The sequence below is a fragment of the Arachis ipaensis genome, chromosome B8 (genome assembly GCF_059453495.1).
Source record: "Arachis ipaensis isolate K30076 ecotype BB chromosome B8, ASM5945349v1, whole genome shotgun sequence".
Classification (NCBI taxonomy): Eukaryota; Viridiplantae; Streptophyta; class Magnoliopsida; order Fabales; family Fabaceae; genus Arachis; species Arachis ipaensis.
The window spans coordinates 27,846,227-27,865,250 of NC_142443.1; positions in this window are offsets into that span (position 1 = coordinate 27,846,227).

A 19,024-nucleotide genomic window follows, 5' to 3' on the forward strand; every position below is an offset into this window, starting at 1 on the left:
ACTTCATTCTCAATCATATGAAGTAGATCTATGGTGGATTGTAAATAATTGAGTTCCAATTTCTTGGCAATCCAATTTCTCTTAACACAATCAATTGCCAATTTCTTGATCTAATTGTTCATGAGAAGAGGTTAAGTTCAAATTTCTAATCCATAAGCCACACAACCCTTAGGATCTCAATTCAAAGAGGTTATATGTCACGTACCAACTAAGAATGTATTGATCAAATGAGTTATGAGGGAGAAGCTTCAAATTGAATCCTATGATCCCTTTTGCAAGGCTCACATAGAGATTTAAGTAGATCCAAACCCCCTTTCAGTAGTGAATGGTTCTATGAAGCAAAAAAGATTTTCCTTAGCTACAACAAGCGGATTGAGAAGAAGAAGAAGAATTGCATTAATTCATTTGAATTACAATAGATCTCCTCCCCCTAATGATATGAGGTTTAGTTTATCATCGCTCTGGAAAACTCAGCAAGCAAAATAAAGTACATGAAAAGTAAAACTAAGTACAAAGAAGAAAGAAAAATAGTCAGAGTTTCCCAATTCAGATCCCAATTTTCAGATCCCCTGGATCCCCTTTCTAAGTTCAAAACTCCTCCTATATATACTACTCTTCTGATCTTCAAATGAGTCTTCAAGTACTTGGATGTGGGCCCTTGGCCTTAGTTGAAGCAAGTTAGGAGTTACTCAGGCCCTTTCTGACGTTAACGCTGGCGTTAACTCACTAACGCTTTCATACTTGCATGAGTGCCCCTAGAACCGGCGTTGGTACTGGTGTTAACAGCATTGCTAACACCACAATTCTCTTCCAAGCTGGCGTTAATACTGGTGTTAGTGTGCTAAGACTGCTAACGTTGCCACTAATGCCAGCGTCTGTTGTGCGTACGCATGTTAACTCGTGTGTGCGCATCCTGGTGAGTTTTGCCACTTGTGCGTATGCACATTGCTTCGTGCATGCGCACGCTAGCCAATTCTTCCAGCCCCATCTTTGTGCAATGATCGAAGACGTTAGTGTGCTAACGTTGGTGGCATTAGCACACTAACATTGGTACCTTCTTCCTTGTGTAATGGCGTTGGTGAGCTAACTTTGGCCCACTTAATGTTGCCTTCTTCTTGAGTCACATTGGTACTGGCGTTAGTGAGCTAACTTTGCCACTAATGCCGGCTTCTTCTTCTTCCTTGGCAACGTTAGCACTGGCGTTAGTGGGCTAACTTTGGCCACTAATGCCAGCACCTTCTTCACTGAGCTAGTGTTATCGCTGGCATTAGTGGGCTAACTTTGCCATTAACACCAGCACCCTCCTTGGTGTAGCGTTAACCATGGTGTTAGTGTGCTAACTTGGCCACTAATGCCACAGCCTCCTTGCTTTCCTCTGTTTCTTCTCTGCTTCTCCTTGCCTATCATCAATCAAACAAGTGCATCAAAGCTTTGCTATAATCACAAGATAATGCATCATTCATTGCATCAAGTAGTTTTTGCATAAATCTCATGAAAATGATTATAATTCACTAATGTTTGATGAATCAAGACATGCATAGATAACTCATCCAAATGATTGCTTATTGATGAAGATAATGCATGAAACTAAGTAAAAACTATAGAAAATGGCTTGTGAAACTAGCCAAAGATGCTTAGGCATCAATTTCTTATAGATTTGTGATACTGTCAAGACTAATGGAGTCGATCCAGAAATTTACAAGCTTATGCATTTCCCCATTGATATAAAGGACAGAGCTAGATTATGGTTGGATTCTCAGCCTAAGAAAAGCCTAGACTCTTGGGAGAAGATGGTCAATGCATTTTTGACCAAGTTCTTTCCACCTCAGAAGCTGAGCAAGCTTAGGGTGGAAGTTCAAACCTTCAGACAAAAAGAGGGTGAATCCCTCTATGAAGCATAGGAGAGGTACACGCAACTGATCAGAAGGTGCCCTCCTAACATGATTTCAGACTGGACCATGCTAGATATCTTCTATGATGGCCTCTCTGAATTGTCCAAGATGGCATTAGACCACTCTGTTGGTGGATCACTCCACTTAAAGAAAACGCTTGAAGAGGCGCAGAAACTCATTGACATAGTTGTAAACAACCAATTCATATACACTTCTAAGAGGAACCCTGTAAACAATGGAGTAGCTCAGAAGAAAGGAGTCTTGAAGGTTGAGACTCTGAATGCCATATTGGCTCAGAACAAGATCCTGACCCAACAAATCAACATGATCTCTCAGCATCTGACTGAATTACAAGCTGTAGCTGGCAGCACTCAAGAGGCCTCCTATGAAGGAGATGCCTATGATCCAAATCAACTCATGATGGATGAGGTTAACTATTTGGGAAATTCCTCAAAAAATCCTAATAATGAGCCTTATGGAAACACCTACAACTTATCATGCAGGAATCATCCCAAATTTTCATGGAGGGATCAACAGAAGTCTCAACAAGGCTTCAACAACAATGAAGGTGGAAAGAATCAGAATAGGTTCAATAATAGACCATTCCCACCTTTTCAGCAATAGATGGAGACGTCTAAGAAGAGCCTCTCTGACTTAGCTACTATAGTCTCTGATCTCTCTAAGACCACTCACAATTTCATTACTGAAACAAGATCCTCCATTAAGAATCTAGAGGTAAAGATTGGTCAGCTGAGTAAGAGGATCCCCGAGATCCCTTCTAATACTCTTCCAAGTAATACTGAAGTAAACCTGAGAGAAGAGTGCAAGGCCCTCAGTATAGGAGCTGAGGCCAAATCTGAAGAAGAAGTTCTGGCGTTAAACGTCAGCCAGGGAGTAGAGGTTGGGCGTTCAACGCCCAAGAAGGAGCAAGTTGTGGCGTTGAACGCCACAAAAAATGCACAAAAGCTAGGGTAGGAAACTATAGCTTGAGTTTTTATTTCTTACAAAAAATGCCTAGCTAGAAACGAAGAGCTTGACAAGAGCTTCGCGTGGCCGTAAACGGCTCGCCAATCATAGCTCCGTAGCTTAAGTTATGTCTCCCGGAAGGTGATGATGAATAGTGACAATGGGGTTTCATTCACCCCTCACTCTCATCTATCTGAGAGCTCTCTCTCTCTCTCTCTCTCTCTCTCTCTCTCTCTCTCTCTCTCTCTCTCTCTCTCTCTCTCTCTCTCTCTCCCCCCCATCAAAATGAGTTTAAAGCTCATTATTAGAGTATATATAGGTTGGACCTTGGACCCGGTTTAGGTCCGATCTAACCTGTTACCATTTTTAGCCCGCTTGGCCCACTTTAGGCCAAAACCTTTAAGATTAGCATCCGGTTTTCGATTATAAATTATTTTTGTCCTTTCAAAATAACAAAATTCAATTTTTAAAATCTCATTTTCCAAAATATGTGGTACCGAACATACTAGAACCAGTACTACTGTCTTAAGTGCCAGTACGCATTTTTACAAAAAATTTCCGTAAAAGATACATTTTCCCACTAAGAAAAATTCATTGAATTCAAATTTTACCTTTTTATTTTCAAAATAATATTTCCATATTTTCGAACCAACTCTGGGTAGTTAAAAATTATTATTTTATTAAAATAGTTATATGTGAAAATTTCGGTTCTTACATCCTCTCCTCCTAGTTAGGAATTTTGTCCCCAAAATTCGAATCGCGTGATGTACTCTCCACGAAGCATTTTACTACCAACATTGTCAACCCAAACGAGTCGTCAAAGCCTCTCTTCCACCATAGTCCTACCGTGCCGATGTTCCCTCTCGCCTTCCGCTGCGTCACTCTGATTATTCGTCATTAATAACTCGAATTACTCCACTACATTGAACAAAAATTTTTCTTTAAACCAAAAACTGCTTTTGTAATATTTTTCAAAACCTTCAAAACAAGTTCAATCTAAACCTTTTCAATGTCAAAACTTTTTCAAAAGACTCAAAAATCATTTATTCTTAAATCAATTACTTTAAATCATGATTTTTTTTCTTAAATTCATTAAAATCCTTAAATCATAACCTTTTAATTTGAATCCCTTTTGATAAGTTAAGTTTCAAACCAAATCCACAAATTAATAAAATCATAAAACTCACTTTTCTTTCAAACCATATGATTTAATTCAAGAGTCCTGACCTAGTTTCAAAACCAAATCATTTAAACCAAAAGTTTCAAACCAAATTTCAAAATCATTCTAAGCTTTAAAACTTTTTCAACAAGATTCAAGGCCATACCGGTTCGAAATTGAAAATTATAATTAAAAACCGCAAAAGCATTAGTCAGTCCTTCTGATGATACACGCTCATTCTGTAGTTACGTCAGTCGGCACTTCCCTTGCCACCAGTGTTGAGCCTCACCCATCAACTGATATGCTGCAAACTCCACGATCTGGTTTTCCAGAACATGTTGAGATTGTAACGTATAGGTTAGGTTAGCCATCCTCACTACCTCTCCACTAACGTGATTGACCTCGTCAGCGAGTTGCCATTCAAGTTTTCTTTCCACACCAAACAATCGATATCAAGGTGATCGGTCTCAATATCTCAAGCTCAGTGCTTCAATTATCCCCAAAGGCACTCACAAACAAGCATGCTATGCATACCAAGCAGATAACCTAAATAGCATGAAAGAAAAATGACCCAGAGTGTGCAACGAAGCACAATCGGTCCATCCCTCAGGCTCATGAGGATGAACCACTCTAATACCACTAAATGTAACATCCCGTTACCCTAAGCCTTACTCCGCGCCGTCAAGCGAAGGTTAACAAAGTGTTATGACAGTTCTAAAGCTCATATAATATATATATATATATATATATATATATATATATATATATATATATATATATATATATATATATATATATATATATATATATATATATATAAAGAAATAGTAATACTAGAAGCCCAATGAAGGAATAAAAGGTCAAATTGCATAAAGCAAAATTACGAAACGCGAAGCGTTCACACACGATAATACAAATAAAACAAGACATAATATATATATATATATATATATATATCCTTGTAGATAGCTCCAAGATACACAAGGTAATAATTTAAGTAAACAAGATATATATAAGTGTGAAATACCAAAAAGAGGACTAATCACAGACTGCGGAGTTTAGCCTGGCTAATCAAACTAAATACAACAGAGTTTTGAAGTTTAAAACAGCAATAACCTATCTCTCAAAGTTTTTCAGAAGTAAAGCCTCTAAGGCAACAGCATTAAATATACCAAAGGTGAGAGTACTACAACAAAAGTAAAGTGAAATAAAACTTAAGGGAGATCATACTCCGCTCTATCACCACATCCGCAAACTCACCGTGGTGGATTGTGACTTGCATCTAAAAAACAACAACAACATCTGGCATGAGAACCGAAGGTTCTCAGTATGGTAATAGTGCCCAATATATAAGATGTAAAGTTTCGGGATGCCAAAGGCAATCCTAGAACTTCACATCAATAAATATTCAAGCTTGACAAAAATAAATAACTTAAACCAAACACCATAAACAGTGTTATCTAAACTTAGAGGATTTCTAACTAATATCAAATCATACCACTGTATCCCACAACCTTCACCAACCTAACCTCCATGCGATCCCATTACCGCCGCCTACCGAGCCTCCTCAATCCTAGAAGAAAACACAAGTAATGCAGACATGTAAAGCACAAGTAAAACACACATACAACAAGTAGAACAATTAGTAAGTAAATATGTGATTCATTTAGGCATAACAAAATTTAAGCAAAGCAAACAAACAAGTAGAGATTCATATGATTAATGTCTATTCTATTGGCTCGTGATATCACTTGTCGGTCTATAAATGCCAACCCGACACATCATCCCGGATGTAGCCTTCCTGCCACGCCAAGAGATATAAGCTCTGCACACTCATGCAGCAGAGAAATCTGCTACACCGGAGATATAGGCCCTGCACACTCATGCAGCAAACAAGGAAACAACAACAACTGTCTCACCATAAATCATTTCAAGGATATAGTGCCAGGAAAACTCTTGTAGCAGAAAAACTGCCACGCCAGGGATATAGGCCCTGCACACTCTCATTATTCAATAGATTCATCATCCTTTTCCAGGTTCTCAAGTTTCAAACTTATCATCAAACATCATCAATCCTCAAGGTTCTCAAATACAACATGATCATTCCAAATCTCAAAGTTCCATCAAAGAAATACCTCACCATACAACATTTACTAATCTCATCCACAAACCTTCTAAAGCCTAAGTCACCGGCTCTAAACTCATGTAGAATTTCATCTATTTAAGTCTCTAACTCATCTTTAATAGTATTAGAACCTAACTATTAGATAGTACTCTTAAACAGCATTTGAAGGAAGTTTAGAAAGTCAGAGAACTTTTGAAAACGAAGAAAAATCATTTTTCAGCAAAATAGAGTCTATGCGTACGCATGCACATGTATGCGCATACTTAAAATTTTTCCCATCTCGCGTATGGGGGTTGCGTACGCATGCCATCCCAGAATTGTAAAATTCTGTAAAGTTGCAGAAATCAATTTTAAACACCAAACTTTAAACGTTCATAACTTCCTCTACAAAAATCTATTTTCATAAAACTTTATATCAATTTAAAGATATTTGAATGAACTTTAATATAAGAAAAATTTCAACCAATTTTGAAAATTGAGGCTCAAGTTATGATCCGTCAAAGTTCACCAAAAATTGGTTTTTACCAAAAGTGACAATTCTCTAGTTTTCCAAAACTTCCAAAACCAAAACAACTTAAAACATACCCAAACATCATAAAACACTACCTCCTACATCAATTCACCATTTCATAGCATTTTCATCAATTTCAACACCTATTACACTCATTCTCTTCCAACTTTTTCCACCACAAATCCAACACAATCACAACTTCCAAATCAAATCTCAATATTAACCAATTTGCACAATTCAACCATTCATAAATCTCGTCCATCCTATGACATCTTCAATCCTCATAAGTTACATCATTCAACACCAATATCAATTCTCAACATCGTTCATTAACAATAACATCATAATATCATTAAAATCATCACATTCATCAAAATCATCATTCATCATTCATCAACAATCCATAATTTTCAACAACCAATTCAATCCTATTCTAAGGTCCACTAGCCTAAGTGTCCAGAAACATTACATATTACATAAAGGAAATCAAAATTATACTTTGGCCGATTCCCAATATGCACAAAACACCAAAAGCTTGATTCCAACAAGATCAACAAGTCTCAAGCACTAACACCACTTTCAAAACTCACCAACTATCAAGCTATACACATATAACATACCAAGAATCAACACTATGGATAACCAAAACATCAAACCATAAGAGTTTGAAGAGACTAACCTTAACCAATGATATTAGGGACAAAACCCAATAATATTCTAACGCTAGATCATCCCTAAACAAATAAAACGAAAAAAATACTCAAGAACTAGAAAAAAAAATGCACAAAAGCTAGGGCAGGAAACTGGAGCTTGAGTTTTGATTTCTTACCAACAATGCCTAGCTAGAAACAAAGAGCTCGACAAGAGCTTCACGTGGCTACAAACAGCTCACCAATCGGAGCTTCGTAGCTCAAGTTATGGCTCCTGGAAGGTGACGATGAATAGTGACAATGGGGTTTCACCCCTCACTCTCATCTATCCGAGCTCTCTCTCTCTCTTCCCATCAAAATGAGCTTAAAGCTCATTAATAGAGTACGTATATGTTGCACCTTGGGCCCGGTAATTCGTTAGCATTTTTAGCCCGTTTGCCCCACTTTGGGCCAAAACTTTTAAGATTAGCACCCGGTTTTCGATTATAAATTATTTTTGTCCTTTCAAAACAATAAAATTTAATTTTTAAAATCTCATTTTCCAAAATACGTGGTACCGAACATACTAGAGTCGGTGCTGCCGGCTTAAGTGCCAGTACACATTTTTACAAAAATTTTCCGTAAAAGATACATTTTCCCACTCAGAAAAATTCATTGAATTTAAATTTAACCTTTTTATTTTCAAAATAATGTTTCCATATTTTCAAACCAACTCCGAGTAGTTAAAAATTATTATTTTATTAAAACAGATATACGTAAAAATTCTGGTTCTTACAACCAGTACCTGTACACCTCTGAAAGGAACCTTGTAAACACTGGGACTACTTAGAAGAGAGGATTCATGGAGGTAGACACACTGGATGCTATTTTGGCTCAAACCAAGCTCATGTCCCTACAGATAAGTATGATCTTTTAGCACTTGACCGGGATGCAGGTTTCAACTGTCAACACTCAAGATTAGGGGTGGCAAAGCGGGCCGGCCCGCCCCAACCCGCCCCGCCCCGCCTAAGCCCGCCCTATAAACGGGGTGGACCGGCCCGCCCCGCCAACTAAAATGGGTTCAAAATGCTAGCCCGCCCCACTTTATGGCGGATTGGCGGGTTGGCGGGCTAGCCCGCTTCTTTTTTTTTGAAAAATGAAATTTATTAAAATTAACCAAAAAATAATAATTAAAAAATCAAATACAAATAAAAAATAGTCAAATTATAATATAATTTTTTTACTATTTTTTTATTTTTAACTTCAATAAAATTGTTCAAAATAATATTTGTCAATAGAATCATCTTTATTTTAAAAAATAAGTCACATAATTTGAGCATATATACGAAATTGTAAAATAAAATAAATAAAGTTAATAACTAAAAGAAGAATAAAAACAAAAAATGAAAAAAATGTTTAAAAATTATAGAATTATTAATTTTATAATAGTAATCACTCTTTTATTTAATAAAAAAAAGAAAAATAAAAATCTTCGACCCGGCGGACCGGCCCGCCCCGCCCCGCCAAAACCCGCCAATTTGGCGGTGCGGGTTTGGCGGGTTTTTGTAATTTGGCGGGCTCTAAATCCTAGTCCGACCCGCCTTTTTTAGCGGGTTTAGCGGATCGGCCCGATGGGCTCGACCTGTTTTGCCACCCCTACTCAAGATGCATCCTATGGCATGACTGGGAACTACACTCAAGGGGATGGTTGTGACATTGCTCAGCTCACCATGGAGGAAGTAAATTACATGGGCAATTCCTCTAGAAATCCCAATAATAATTCCTATGCAAACACTTTCAATCAGGGATTGAGGAACCACCCTAACTTTGGGTGGAGGGAGCAGTAACAGAAACCCCAACAGAGCTTTAATCAGGGTGGAACCAACTAAAATAGGTTCAACAACAGGCAGTTCTAACCCTCTCAGCAGTAGAAGGAGACTTTAAAACACAGCCTCTCTGACTTAGCCACAATAGTCTCTAACATTTCCAAGACCACTCACAGCTTTATGCAAGAGACTCGGTCTTCAATTCGGAACTTGGAAATACAAGTGGGTCAGTTAAGTAGCAAGATACTTGAGAGACCTCCCAACACTCTTCCAAGCAACACAGAAGTAAATCCAAGAGAAGAGTGCAAGGCTCTCACCACGGGCAAAGAGGCTGTGCCTAAAGAGAAGTCTGTTGCTGAGGATTTGAAGGAAAAAAAGGCTCAAGAGGAGACTGGCAGTGCACTAGTACATGCCCTAGTAGTGATGAAGGAGCCTGAAGTACAACACCTTCAGAACGTGCAAGAGGAGACCAAGGATGAGCAACTTGCTCTATTCTTGGCAGTCTTTAAGAAGTTACAAATCAATATTCTTTTTGTTGAGATGCTGGAGTAGAAACCTCCCTCTATGGCCTGTCTGAAAAGTGTATCCTCTGAGAGGAAGGACCTCAGAGGAGATGAAACTGTGGTGCTGACCAAGAGTGCAGTGCACTAGTGCAAAAGAAGCTACCCCAGAAATTGCCAAATCCCAGACATTTCCTGATTCCCTGTACTATAAGGACCATCACATTTGAGAAGGCGCTATGCGACTTTAGATCAAGCATAAATTTGATGCCTCTCTCTGTGATGAAGAAGCTGGGGATCTAAGGGACACAACCCATAAGGATCTCATTGGAGATGGCAAACAAGTCCTTGAACCGGGCATATGGAGTGGTGGAGAACGTTCTAGTAAAGGTTAAAGACCTTTATCTCCCTACAAACTTCTTGATACTTGATACAGGAAAGGAGAAGGATGACTCCATTATCCTAGGAAGACCATTCCTAGCCACTGGGAGAGCCTTGATTGATGTAGAGAGAGGAGAATTATGCCTGAGGATGCATGAGGACCATTTGCTGTTCAAAATTTTTAAACCTCAACCTCTCTCAGACAAAGGTGGTACTAGCATGCAGAGCTCAGTGCTCAAGCCTTCTCATTTAGTGAAAAGCCATACAGTGCCCCCTGACATCAAACCTAAGTTTGGTGTTGGGCATTTACCAACCACTACAGATGGAGAAGGCCCTAAGAAGAAAGTACCCAAAGGCTGGAGGAACAAGAAAATTCCTACTGAAGATTTCTCACCTGGCATGAGAGTAGTCTTCACAAGAAGTTCAGTCATACCATACACTATAAACCAGATCCTATCCCTGGAGCATGTTGAGCTGATCCATGAGAGCACAGAAAGGAAGTTTATAATGAGGGATGAAGATCTGAGCCCCTATGAACCTCCATAGAGGAGCTGTCTGTCAAGCTAATGACGGTAAAGAAGTGCTTGTTGGGAGGCAACCCAACAATCAGTATCCTATAGTTTAGTTTTGCTTTATTTCAGTTTCACTTAAGTTATTTTAGTTTGATTTTATATTAATTTATTTTATATTGAATTCCATAGTTTTTCTAGTTTTTGTGATGTTTGTGATCATGTATAGCACTTAGAACAGGAACAAGAGGACGTAGGCAAAAAAACAACACACCCTAAAGGAGACCCCCTAGTGGCGCCACACGCCAGCCTGATGTTCAGCGCCCAGGAAAGGAGCAAGAGGTTGGACGTTTAACGTCCAGGAGAGAGCATTTCAAGACCAATTTTTGGTCTCCCTAGGACGTTTAACGCCCATTCTTGGCGTTTAACGCCAGGAATTCTAAAAAAAAAGAGAGAGGATCCCCCTGGTGGCACTAAACGCCAGCCCCGCGTTCAGCACCCGGGGGGAATGGGCAGATTTTGAATTTCAAAGAATCTTCTTTAGCCAATGGATAAACCCCAACCACCAACCACTTCACCATTCAATCTTATCCATTCTCTCTTCTCTCTCGCCCACTTTTTCATCCACATTCATCCATCCCATCACCCATCACTTCTCTTGATTCTCTCAACCCACCTCTCATTCCACCCAATCCCCTCTCATCAATCCCATTCATCTCTCTTCCCAACAACCCATATTCAAATTCAATTTTCCCCCTTTTTCACCCCATGACTGAAACCACCTCATCCTCCACCTATAAATGCCGCTTACTTCATCCACTTTCACCACACCTCACACTACTCATCCCCTCTTACTCTTCACCATACACATTTCCATTCTTCATTTTACCCTTTCCTTCACCCCAAAGGCTGAATCCTATATCCCCTCACCTCTATCTCTTTCTTCTATTTTCTTTTTTTTTCTTATTTTATATTTCTCTTTTGCTCGGCGACGAGTAAAGTTTTTAATTTTGGTGTTGGGCGCTCTGCTTTTTTCTTCGTCATTCTTACCTCCAGGGCACCCAAAATCGGAGAGTCCTCAAGAAAAAGAAAGGAGAAAGCCCCCACTTCTGATCCATGGGATTTCACACGATTCTTTTCCAATACCCATCAAGATCATTTTTATGATGTGGTGAGGAAGAAGAAGGTGATTCCCGAGGTCCCCTTCCGCTTGAAGGATGGTGAGTACCTGGAGATCCAATTTCAGATTATGAGATGGGGTTGGGAAGTTTTGGCCAAACCCGTAACCAAGGTTAAAGTGTTGATGGTGCGAGAGTTCTACACCAATGCTTGGGTGACGAGCAAGCATGATAGAAGCGTGAACCCAGAGCCGAAGAATTGGCACACCATGGTCAGAGGACACATCATGGATTTCAGCCCAGAGAGTATGAGGGTGGTGCTACAGTTGCTAGAGCCATGAGAGGATCCTCATTCATACACTAGTAAGGTCAACACTAACCAGCAGTTGGATCAAGTCTTTGCTGACATCTGCATACCTGGAGCTCAGTGGAGGAGGGATACTCAAGGTCGGCCTTACCAGCTGGGTAGGCTTGACCTTAGGCCAGTAGCTAGAGGATAGTTAGAGTTCATCCAATGTTCTATCATCCCTATGAGTAACCACTCTGAGGTTACAATCAAGCGAGCAGTGATGATTCACTGTATTATGCTTGGCAATGAGGTGGAGGTGCATGAGGAGACCCCTTAGGAGTTTTACAGAGTAGCTGACAAGTCCTCTACCACTACGAGGCTGGCATTGCCTCGTCTCATCTATCGCTTATGTGCAGCAGCTGGAGCTCACATTGAGGGAGATACCCCAATCGACGAGGAGAGGCCTATCACAAAGAAGGGTATGGAGCATGCTAGGGAGCCTGTACAGGGACCGCAGTAGGAACCAGTTGCACCGCCTCCACAGGATATCCCGGAGATGCCTCAGGGAATGTACTTCCTTTCCCGTGATTACTGGGATCAGTTGACCACATCTTTAGGGGAGCTAACGTCATCAGTTGATCAACTGATGCTGGAGCATCAGGATCAGTCTGCTATCCTCCATCAGATGATGGAGGAACAAAGGAGGATGATGGAAGAGCAGAGGAGGTAGGGGGCGTGACATTGAGGAGCTTAAATGCTCCAGAGGATTCTTTGGAGGGAGCAGCAGCCACCATCATTGAGGTGGTTGAGTTTCATTCTCCCTTTCCTTTATCTTATGTCTGTTTTGAGTATCTTATTCTATTTTCTGTTTTCTTGTCTGAGTTTGCATGATCACCCTTAGAATTTCTTTGCTTTCTAGTTTAGTAGTTCATTTTTGAAAATTTTTCAAGATGTCTTATGTATTACGCATCAAGCTTAAAAAGAAAAATATATTGGAAAAGAAGTAGTAAAATGCATGAGATCTTGAGTTATATTATGAGTTATTCTAGTTGCTTTAATGTGGTGACCTTATCTCTATTTCTGAATGTATGAATTAACAGTGCATATTTGATATTGGGGTTGAGAATATTGGTTCTTGAGAAACAAGAATTTAGAGAGGTATTATAGATTCTCTAAAATAAGAAAAAGATTGATCTTGAAGCAAAATAAACATAAAAAAGAGTTGAAAAGACAAATCAAAAGAAAAAAGTCCAAGACTTTCAGCATCAATAGTTAGGAGGGTCAAAATTAATCTAAAGCTCAAAAGAGTGGTTTTCCCTAACCATATGCTTGTGGTGTGATAGTGTCAAGTAACCCTTGAGACAAACACTTAAGGTTGTGACCCATTGCTGTTACAGAGTATGCCTAAGGCTCTAAGCATCACTGTCTGGAAAAAAAAAGAAAAAGAAAAATTCGAAGCCAAAAGGTTCCCCCAGTTAAGTGCTTGTAGTGTTTATATATCAAGGTAAGCTTGAAAACAAAATGCTTAGAATCACGGCTAGGCTCAAAGGTGCAAAGCACCAAAGAAAAGTTGTGTTCAAGAATCAACTAGAGCTTAAAGACAAGAATCAATAATACCATCCGAGTTCTAGTTCTGGAGGATACTAATATTTCTAAGTTTCAAAGGATAGTGAGATGTCAAAACTATTCAGAAATAGAGTGTCATTAGCTCCATTCAGTAATTAGACCTGAGCTTGAATGACAACTCTAATCTTGTGTGCTTTCTCTTCCTTGGTTCTATATTGTTTTGGGTTGCTTGAGGACAAGCAGCAGTTTAAGTTTGGTGTTGTGATGTGTGAGCATCTTATAACTTTTTTCTAGTTATTTTTATATTATTTTTAGTTAGATTTTATTTATTTTCACTTGATTTTAGTGCAAAAATCACTGTTAGATGCTACTTTGAGTTTTTCTTGTGATTTTATGATTCTAGGTGAAATTCGGAGCAGTTTGGAAGAGCCTGCAGCAAAAGAAGGAAATCATGCCAGCACCCCCCTGGGCGCTGAACGCCCACTTGGCATTTCACACCAGCAAGGGAGCAGGGCCAACAACGTTACTCCCCTTCTCTGGCGTCTCACATCCAAATTCTGAAGTAAAACGCCAACAGTAGCCCGAATCACACTCAATTGGGCCTTCAATTGGATTTAGCACTTATTAGTTTTATTTTATGTTCCCTTTGTAATTTTTATTTACAAATAATATCTTTTAGGTCTAGCATTTATTATTAGGTTAGTATTTAAAGGAAAAGATCACTTAGGTTTAGGATCTTCTTCCTTCTCCACTTTTTAGAACCCTGTTTTCTCTGTAAGTTATGAGCAACTAAATTTCCTGGTTAAGGCTAGGAACTCTGTTTATTTCTATGGATGAAGATTATTCTTCTTCTATTTTAATATGTGTTTGATTCAATTCTAAGGTGTTTTTTCGTTCTTAATCTTATGAATTGGGTGGAACGAGAGTATGACCCTTTTCTACATGAGTTCTTGTGATTCTCGAGAGAGTTATCTCGCTTGAACTACAGCTTGAAAACACTCCTCCTAGATGGCTAATCACACAACCTGATGGGGATAAGCAACATCTATTCAGCCAGAATTGGGGTGATTAGGGCCTTTGTAGTATAAACTAGTTTTCTGAACTTTATCCTCCGATCTGAATTGAGTGACCACAGGAGTGGCATTTGATGAGGATTAGAGGAGATTAAATCGCTAAAGGATTAGGGTTTAATCACTTACAGTTTGCCATAGAATGAATTATTCATTGTTAAAATAGTTAGTAAGAAGTTTTAATCCAGAAAGATAAATATCTCCGAGACCTTAAATTTTTTCTTATATTGATTTCACACCAAACTGTTTGTTACTTTTCTTTATTTCTCTTGCTATTGTTTATGCGTTTACAATAACAACTCTCTTTACTGTTTGCCTGACTAAGTCCAACAGGACAACCATTGCTTGATCAATCCGACAATTCTCGTGGGATCGACCCTTACTCAGCTGAGATATTACTTGGATGACCCAGTGTACTTGCCGGTTAAGTTGTGCGAGTTCTAATTTCGTGCACCACTAAGCCTTGGGATGTCGTATGTTATATATATATAGTGTCACTTAACAACAAAAAACCTCGACGAAGCTGTTGGGCCTAAAGACATAAAAAACATTATGGAACAAGCCAATTATACAAACAAATATTTACAAACACTTACAAACTTTACGACAGAAATTAAGTTCTAAAGTTATCAATCCTTACGAAACTTCTACATCCAAACCTTTAGAAAAACCTTATTCAAACCTTTTAAGATTAGCCAAAAAGCTAAACAGGGCCTCCGAACCTCCAAACTAAAACAAAATTTAGGCGATTTCGAAGTTCTTAGAAAAATCAACCACCTCATCAGCCAAATGACCATACCAGAAATCCCTCAAACAAAAGAATCATCTAACAGAGTCACAAGACAATCAACAAAAGCATCCTTAACGTCGTTAATGAGGAGTCACATGACTCTGAGGAAAGCCTAGAATCACCTAGAGCTAACCCGATCATAACCAATTCCATTACAAAATAGAAAGTCCTCACTAAATCTTTATCATAACATTATCTCCACACCACAGCTCCTGACTTGGCTCTTGAAGATCAAGAGCTAGGTTTCAATAGCTTCAATACGAATAACGTCTATGAATGAAACATAGATGGAAAGCCCGAATACAATATCATGCATATGTTACAACATACGACAATAGTTTGTAAAACCTATCAAACAGCCCACGAAAGTTCTAAAGAAGTAATAGCAAACGTCATAGTGTCAGGATTTTCAGGGAAACTTAAGGATGGTGGGATAGTTATCTTACTGATTATCAAAAGAACTCAATCCTTTCAGCTATTAAAATTAATGATGATGGTGAATCTATTCTTGATAACAATGGGAAAACCATTCTAGATGCTGTTAGCACTTTAATTTTCACCATAGCAAATCATTTCATTGGTGATCCATCCTTATGGAAGGACTGGTCTGTGGAACTTCTATCCAATCTTAAATGTAAATCCTTATCAGACTTTAGATGGTATAAAGATACCTTCTTAACAAGAGTATATACAAGGGAGGATAGTCAACAACCTTTTTGGAGAAAAAATCTTAGCTAATCTCCCAAAATCCCTAGGAGATAAAGTAAGGGATAAAATTAGGAGCTTAACTCCAGATGGGATCATTCCATATGACTCTTAAAGTAAGGGATAAAATTAGGAGCTTAACTCCGGATGGGATCATTCCGTATGACTCCTTAAACTACGGACAATTAATCTCCTATGTCTAAAAAGTGGCTTTAAATTTTGTCAAGATGACAAAATTCAAAGGCAACTAGCCCACGAAAAGGCCCAGAACAAGAAAGACTTAGGATCTTTCTGTGAACAGTTTAGTTTACCATCTTGTAACAACCGAAAGACTACACAAACTCACCATAAAAAATAATGGTCCAACCCAAACCCAAACCGATGGAAGCAATGAAAACATTATAGGCCTCCTCCTAGACAAAGAAAGGACAAAGAAAAGGAACCTCACAAAATCCAAATAATCTGTTTTAATTGCAAAAAACTAAGCCATATCAGTAAATACTGTAGGCTCAAACAAAAGATCAATAATCTAAATCTTGATCCTCAAATTGAAGAACAAATTAATAACCTTCTGATAGAAAGTTTTGACGAAGAGTCGGATCATGAGTTCTCTGAGGACCTAATTAAACAATATCCAATAGGATGATGATACTTTATCATTTGAAGAATACCATGATATTAACATCCTTACACAAGAACAAAATCTCCTCTTTGATGCTATTAATGCTATTTCAAACCCGGAGGAAAGAAAAAGTTTTCTTTTTAAACTCAAACAAACTTTAGAAAAGAAAAACAAATCTAAAGATTTGATCATTAAGAATAAGTATGATATCAAACTAATTTTTTAAAAACTTGAAAAACAGATTACTAAGCTAGTAACTGTTCAAGATCTCCAAAATGAGATTAATACACTCAAAAAAGAAATCCATCAGATTAAACAACAGCAACACCACCAGAATTGTTTATCTCACATTTTGAAAGATGAATTTGATAATACTAAGGAAGAACCTCAGGGTGATCAAAACATTTAATTTTCAACCAATGATCAAATAGTCCAAATCTCAAAAGATGACCAAAATGATGAGATAGCTGAAATTCTACGGTTAGTAAGTCAATTAACTATCTAGAAATTATATATCAATATTCAGATTGTCATCCATAATTTTCTTCTTGAAATAATAGCACTGTTCAATACAGGAGTTTATTCAAACTGTATTTTAGAAGGTTTGATCTTAATAAAGTATTTCGAAAAAACATCCGAACGTCTTGATAAACCCCGGTTTGACGGTTTATCCTGTATTGATTTTAAGAGATTTTATAACCTTTTACCCACATTTATTCAATGAAATAGCATGGTTTTGTGATTGTCTCCTTATTTGTGCTTAGATGTGAAAACATGCTTTTAGACCCTTAATTTGATGGTTTTAATCTCCCTTTGATTCCACTAGATGCCTTGATATATTTGTTAGTGATTTTAGATTGAAAAGGCTAGGAATGGATCAAAGGAGTGAAGAGGAAAGCATGCAAAGTGGAGAAATCATGAAAAGTCAAAGAAGTTGAACTCGCCCATGGACGCGCGAGCGCACCTGGCGCTTGCGCGCACCTGGGAATCACCCCATGGACGCGTACGCGTGCTGTGCGCGTACGCGTCGGTGCTGGTTTATGATTTTTAATGAAAACGTGGCCAACAAATTCTGAAGGGTTGTGGGGCCCAATCTCAACCAACTTTGGCGCCTAAACTGCTATTTAAAGCCAAGGATTGAAGAGCAAAGGGGGATTCCGATCATACACACTCATTAGGATTAGTTTAGAGTTAGTTTCTAGAGAGAGAAGCTCTCTCTTCTCTCTAGAATTAGGATTAGGATTAGGTTTAGTTCTTAGATCTAGGTTTTAATCTTTGCTTTCTTCCACTTCTATCTCTAAATTCTTTGTTGCTACATTCATCTTCTTCTATTCTTTTGTTATAATTTCCTTTATGTTGTTCTTATATTTTGTTGTAGATCTAGTATTGTTCCTTCTACATTCTTCCAATTCAATAAGAGGTAATTCATAATAATTGTTCTTCTTTGCTTTTCTATTGTTGATCTCTTGCCTTTGTAGTTGTAGATTCCTTTAATTCTTGCAATTAATAATGTTTACTTCTATTGCATTCTATGTGTTTGTTGAAATGCCTCTTCTAGATATAGTGTAGATTTTGTTCCTCTTGGCCTAGGTAGAGTAATTAGTGACACTTGAGTTATCTAATCCCTTTGTTGATTGATAATTGGAGAGATTGCTAATTGGTTTGGAGTGCAATAAAGCTAGTCTTTCCTTGGGAGTTGGCTAGGACTTGTGGCTCAAGTCAATTCATCCACTTGACTTTCCTTTAATTAGTAAGGGTTAACTAAGTGGTAGCAATGAACAATTCTCATCACAATTGAGAAGGATAACTAGGATAGGACTTCTAATTTTCATACCAAACCAAGAGCCTTTTATAGTTGTTAGTTTATTTTCATTGCCATTTACTTTTCATGCTTCTTATCCAAAACCCCAAAATAACTCATAACCAATAACAAGACACTTTATTGTAATTCCTAGGGAGAACGACCCGAGGTTTGAATACCTCGGTTATTAATTTTAGGGGTTTGTTTTAGTGACAAACAACTTTTTGTATGAAAGGATTAGTGCTTGGTTTAGAAACTATACTTTACAACGAGATTTTATTAGTGAATTTCTAAACCGTCAAAAATCCTCTCATCACGTCTTAGCATAGCTAATGTTAAATGATTAAAAATTAATTATAAATTATCTAAAGGTGTTATCGAAAATGGTTTTCTTCTGGTTAAAATCCCGTTCCTCCTTGTCAAAGATTTAAAAAATTAAATCATCCTAGGAACACCTTTCATTAGAACACTATTTCCTTTAATGATGTCCTATGATGGTATCACCACATATTTAGGAGGTGCCCTGATAACTTTTTAATAATTACAAATCCAATCCACAGAACCT